The sequence below is a fragment of the Rissa tridactyla genome, chromosome 14, assembly GCF_028500815.1.
Source record: "Rissa tridactyla isolate bRisTri1 chromosome 14, bRisTri1.patW.cur.20221130, whole genome shotgun sequence".
Taxonomy (NCBI): Eukaryota; Metazoa; Chordata; class Aves; order Charadriiformes; family Laridae; genus Rissa; species Rissa tridactyla.
The window spans coordinates 3,514,752-3,521,441 of NC_071479.1; positions in this window are offsets into that span (position 1 = coordinate 3,514,752).

Genomic DNA, 6,690 nt, shown 5'->3' on the forward strand with positions numbered 1-6,690 from the left:
CACCTCCCACCAGCCCAGGTTGCTCCAAGCCCCGTCCAATCTGGCTTTGAACCCCTCCAGGGATGGGGCAGCCACAGCTTCTCTGGGCAACCTGGGCCAGGGGCTCACCACCCTCACAGCAAACAATTTCTTCCCGATATCTCATCTAAATCTCCCCTTTTTCAGTGTAAAACCCTTCCCCCTCGTCCCATGGCTCCCCTCCCTGACCCAGAGTCCCTCCCCAGCTTTCCTGGAGCCCCTTTAGGGACTGGAAGGGGCTGGAAGGTCTCCCCGGAGCCTTCTCTTCTCCAGGCTGAACCCCCCCAGCTCTCCCAGCCTGTCCTCACAGCAGAGGGGCTCCAGCCCCAGGGTGATCTTCATCCCCTCCTTGCCCAGTGCCTTTGCCCATCGCCCCGGCTCCTCTCCCCATAGGACATGGGGATCCCGTTCTCTGTCAGAGGGACCCATGTGGGATTTGGGGTCAGCCCCTCCTGGGAGAGTGCCCGACACTGGGGGGCTCTGCCAGAGGCTGTTTCACCCCCTACAGTGTCTCTGACCTGTCTCTGCCCCTTTGTCCCCATCACCTCACGTCCTCCCACCCTACGGAAAGCTGCACTTTGGGGCCAACACCGCACTTTTGGCCAAGCGCCGCCATGCCCAGGTGCCTCCGGGCTGTGACAGGGGATGCTGCCGGGGGACGCACACACCAGTGCGGGGGCAAGTTGAAGCCGTCAGCACTCAGCCTTCGACAGCTGACAAGCCACTTAGTCATCAGAGGAAGCTGTGGAGAGGCACAAAGGAATTAAACCTATTTAAAAGACAGCCAGGTGTGCAAACAAGTTTATCCTATTGTAACAGCTAACGAGTGAATCAAGGGGGGCTCTATAAAGGTTACAGCAGCCACGTGGTTATTTAGGGTTCCCTGGGAGGTGTGACATTTAGTGCTTGTGTTTGCTGGGGCTGTGGGACTTGCTGGGACCCCTGGAGCTGCTGCCGTCACCCCATGGAGCCCAGGGCTGTGTTTCCCTCCCCCATGCCGGGGTCGGCATCATCCTGCCCATCCGCCCCTTCTTGCCCCAGCCGCTGCTGGCACCCCCGGGGGACTTGGCTTTGATTTCAAATTTTACTGCAGCAGCTGTTTAACATTTGTTTGCTGTTTGGAAACAGGAATTACGGCGCTCGGCAAAAGGCAGGGTCCCTCCTGGGCCGCTGCTGGCAGCCGGCACAGTCGCAGCCCAGCACCCCAGGGCTCCGGCACTCCAAAATGTTCCTCCTGTTACCGGTGGCCTTTAGCAGCCGAGCTGTGATCACACGCAGGGGAGCGGGAGCCTGGCTGCGGGGGGATTTAGCCAGGCTTCTGCCCAGATGGCTGCTTTTTCCTGCTTTTGAGCATCCCTGCTCTCTCCAGGGCATCCTCACACCCCTGCACCGGCGCAGCCTGGTCCGGCACCTTGGCGGGAGCCCAGCAGCGTCGCAGAAGGATGCGGATGGGGCTTTTCCCCTCCTCCTTTCCCACTGATTGCACTGGGCTAAGGGAAAGCGGGGGTTTGTCCCCACAGGGAAGGATCTGAACAGGGAGCTGTATGAGGATGGCTGATTTCATGTGTGGAAGCCGGTTCAGGGGCAGAGGAGCAGGGCTGTTGCACCTCTCCATGTGCCCTGGGGTGCTTTCCTTGCTGGGGCTGCACATAAATCCACCGTCAGCCACAACTGTGTCACAGATGTCCCAGGACGTGAATTTTTTTCTCCAGTTTTAGTGCCGGTGTAAAGCTAAATTATGGTAGTTGTCAGCATTAGCAAAAACCATCACCTCCATCCTGCCTGTAAAAAGCATGGCAGTGGGGCCTGGGAGCTGGAAGAAACAGAGGAGAGGTGGGTCAGCTCCTGTTTTCTGGAAATTATAGGGACCGGGTTATTGTGCTGCGGAGCTGGGACTGATGCTGGTGTGTCGGCCATGGCTGGGATCACCGGCACCACAGCAAATGCCAGGGCGGCAGCACGGGCACCACGACCACGGGAAGCTCTTCTCCATCCCTCCACATCCCTCTGCAATGCCAGCAAGGACCGACAGCACGCTCAGACCCCTCTCGGGGACAGTGGCTGCTCTGTCCCACGGTGAGGACGGTGGAAGTTGCGTTCGAGTTAAATCCAACCCAGAAACTCTCACGGCACCTGCCAGGGCTCCGGCACGGATGTCTCGGGGAGCGCCACGGGCTGCACCTCCCCGCCACGGCAGAGCTCGGGCATCTCCTCTCCAGGAGACACCAATGCTTTAAACACCGGCTTAGGAAAAGCGGGAGCGGAAGAGTTTTACACCTTCGCAAAACAATGTTCAAGAAGGAAATGAGCAGCCAGCAATTGTAATTGAGATGGATGAAAGGGCAGCTGGCTTCCCCCAAAGCGTTTCAGGCAACATACTTGAGAAGAATATGAAGTGCTGCTGCTCTCTAAAGATCGCCACGCTGCGGCTAAATTATTAATGACTAGGAATGATTTCATATTTAATCTAAAGACTATTAATTACACTGCAGAAGAGCAACACACCACCCTGAGAGCCCCTCTCACCAACTGAATAATTTAGTGATGCCCCATATTTTACCTCAATGTCAAGGCAGGCAGCGACACGCCTCCTGCGTGGGCAGCCCAGCGGCGTTTGGGGCAGGCATTGATGTCCCAAGGGGTACGAGGTGCTGAGGACTAACCCTGTTCTCCCAGCCCCCCATCCTGATGGAGGGTGCGGGGTGGAGGGGGACACGGGGGGCTCCTGTGGGGCTGGGGGCACGGCCATCGCCCCGGCCGGGCTTGGAGCCCAGCGGCAGCCCCGGTTGTGGAACCGCCAAAGACAGATGTTTATTTGTCCAGGATTATTTGCTGATCACTGCTACGGTGATCCAAGATGATCATTAAAAAGTGAAATGGGCTGTTTAATAATAATGCTCAGAGCACGCAGTGCGCCTCGCATTACGAGGATGTTTAAGCATGAGCCCAATTAAGTCCCTTGCATCCCTCCAGAATTACCCCAGTTGTGCAAACTATTAGGCAAACTCCAGGCTCCCGGTACTCGCAGGCAATCCTGGAGCCTGGCACTCTGCTAGAGACCCATTTCTGTCCTGAAGCTAAATTAAAATCCTATTGTGCCGGTGCTGCTAATATTTCCTGCTCTTGTTTCCAACAATTAAATGGTGACATTCTGCCAAAACATACGAGGAAATTAGAAAACGCTCACGATCAGCTGGAAAGAGGTGGCAAACCCTCCCGGCAGCCTCCTGCCACCCAGACGCGGCGGTGATGGTCGTGGGTAAAACAGCACCTGATGGAAGAAGCAGCGGCGGGCGGACGTGGGAATTCATCGTTCTCTGCCGGCGGGCGTGGGAAGCGGGACATTAAATATGAAGTTGAAAGGTTTTTCTTTCCCTTTTAGGAAACAAATCTGTGACCTGGATCCATGCGGTACCAAAAAAAGCAAAATGCTGATTATAAGGAAGGACTCGAAGGATGATTCCCGGCACCACCAGTAGCCTGGTTCTGCCGCCCTTCCCGCACAGGTACCCCCACAGCCTTTTAAATACCCCCCTGGTTTCTAATTCTCTTTTCCCCTGTGTCTCTGCTCCCCTGGCTGCTGCCCACCCCAGCACTCCTCAGGGAGGGCTTGGGGGATCCCATGCCGCCGGCAAACCCCCAAAGTGATCCCCCCAGTTACCCCATAGAGATGCTCCCCGGGTCGATATGGGAAGAGCCGCAGCGTGGCTGCTCCCGGGCAGAAAAGTGCTGGTGGGGACCCGGACGGTGGCGGGGACCCCTGCAGTGGGACAGGCAGGGACCCGCACAGCTGGCGAGAACAAGTTACCTGGTGGGGAGAAAAATAAAAGGCTGTTTAAGAAAGAAATGAACTGTTTGGTCATAGCTTAGAAGTTGGTACTTAGAAATTCCATGAATTTTAAAATAAAGACGTAGTGAGGTTTGAACTTTCTTTTGAATACTCACAAACTGCAGAGCCTAATACCTTCCCCGGCCATTAAGGAGCTGTGCTGGAAAGCAGAGCGCGCTAAGTACTACACTGATAGAGCACTTACACACGGTAATAGAATTGTGTTTGGAGAGGCTGCAAAGCCAGGTATAGAGCCCATACATAAACAAGGCCATTACCAGCCAGGGTAAGCGGTGATAGAATTTCATGAATATCCCCACAAAAAGCTTTGTATATTTATAACAACCTACAGAGTCGTTCGGAACACAGTCAGAGGCCTTTCAGAGTGATTCTGGAGGTAAATTGTAGGAGAGATCTGGGTGTCTCTGCACTGGGGTATCAGGTGCAGACGCTGGAGGAGAAGCTGGACGGGGCAGAGAGGTGCCGGGGTGCTGCCGGGGGGAGCGGGACACCCCCAGCTGGGCACCCCCTGCCCGACCTCGGCCCCGAGGTGCTGAACCAGTGCCAGCAACGACAGCCTGACCGATATTGCCCACAAATTTTTCCAATTTCCAACTTAAGACACTCTCTTTAGCATTTTTTTTTAAGATGATCCTCTGTTTGCAGGGAGGGGGAAGCAGAGGGCCTTCCAGCTGGGATGGAGAGGGGAGCAGAAGAGGTGCTTCCTCCTCCTCCGTCTGCCCGGGGGAGCTGCCAAGGGGCAAGAGACAGAAGTTTTCATGTCTCAGAAAAAGAGAAATGAATCTGGGATCCATCGGCCTCGAAGCATCAGGATGGGGCTCCTGTCCTGATCGGGACAGGAGCATCGGGACATGAGCCAGCACTCTGCAAGAAATCCACACTCGCAACCTCTGCAGCTTCAGAACAGGAAAGGAACCTCTTGAGCATATTTATTGCTTTAATTTAAATATATAGGTACTTTGAACTTATGAAAACTTCACTCTGCAACTCCAGCAAAACCCGAACCCAAGCGACAGGTACGGAGCTCGAGCACGAGCTGTAATAAAATGCTAATTGCAATTCATAAATTATATGGGGATGCCTGGGACTATTGAAGATCCTGGATGAAGTGTAGTGTTCAATTTATCCTGTGCCTGTTGCCGACAGGGCTGCCAGCCTCCCTCTTGTCCCCCTGTGTTGTTTTGTCATCTCTGTACTATCACCAATTCATCACAAAGGCAACCGAACTCTCCGATGTCCACCCACCGGGTGACTTTGTCTTCGCTACTCTATGACTTCTAAATTAAATTGTCAAAACACATTACCAAGAAAAATATCGTGGAGGGAAAGTTCTTTACCCTTTTATCCCACCTTAAGAGAGAATGGGTTTGATTTGAAGAAAACATGTCTGCTTCATTATCCCTCCTGCTATCATATTTCTTCACTCAGCAGCAGGAGGAAAAGAGAGTCGATACACAAGTCCTGGATGACGTGATGGAGCATCCCACAGGAGTTGTCTCAATAAATTCTGAGATTGCCCAGGAAAAGCGGGGGGGGGGGGGGCGTAATTTCACTCACTTTTATTCCTCCCACTCTCAGACAATTTAAAAGAGATTCTGGGTTTGTTGGTGTGGATTTCCCTGAGCTGGATGTCCCCACTCCGCCCGCACTGGCTGGTCTGGAACAAGCTCCTGGGAGTCCCTGCAAGAGAAAAGATCAGCCCAGGAGAGGCACAGCCAGCGCCCCGTGCAAGTCGAGGAGTCCTCGGACCCGTGTCCTCCCAAGAGGGTGACAGACAACTTGCAGACATTAGAGCAGTCCCAAACTGCTCCAATTTGCACCAAAGGAGACGCTGGGCAGCAGCACCTTCTCCCACGCCCCTCTCTGGTTCCTGCAGGAGTCAACACTAATGGTTCTCTGCTCCCCAGGTACAGCCCAGCCAGCCCCCTGCGCTACACGGGGGTGTTTGACATCCCCCCTCCCCGGTCTGCTTTCCCCCCTCCCAGAACATGGGGCAGCCCCAGGCCAACGCTGGCAATCATCAAATCCACAGAGGAGTTTCACAACCCTCTTCCCTGGGACCCGTATCATTCTCAGGAACGCGGGAGGTTCCTGCTGCTAGATGCAATCACTGAAAATAATTCACCTGGAGACATAAAACAAAAGGAGCCATTTCTCCAAGGAAAAGAGCTCTTGATTTCCCTCTTTTCTCATTCACACGTTGGTCGTTGGTCGCTGGCCATAATGGATCAGTCATAAAAAGCAAGTAACACATTGTGCACTCATTCTTTTTGCTTTGGACAATATTAACATAATACACACATATTGTTTATTTATTCTGCTACAGTGCAAGTAACGGAGGTAATGCCCGACGTTTAAATGGGGTATTTTTAAATGCCCGCATTTCCTTAGCCGTTATGATGCATTAGCCATCAGTAGTCAAATTGCCTTGTATTTGCAATTTTATGGCTACATTTTATCAAGCACACAGGAGCTGCATTCAAAGCATGAAAATAAAGTATTCCACTTGTGTTAGGCAAGCACTGTTTTGATGCAAAATACAGCTAGAAAGCAGAAATCTCCTTTTTTCCTGCCTCAGCTCCAGATTCATCTCCAAATATTGCTTCTACTTGCAGCAGCAACTGCTAAGAGCCCCCTTTATGGCTGCGTAACATCCACGCAGCCCCCCCACACTCAGAGCTCACGACTGGATGTAGTCTGCCGCGAAATTACCCCATGTTTCTTTGCTGCTTTATAATATCTCCCAGCAAAATGTTATCGTTCCTCTCCCCTACAGAGAGAGCGGCTGCTGGGGTCACCGAGAGTCGCCTTCCCGAGTTGGC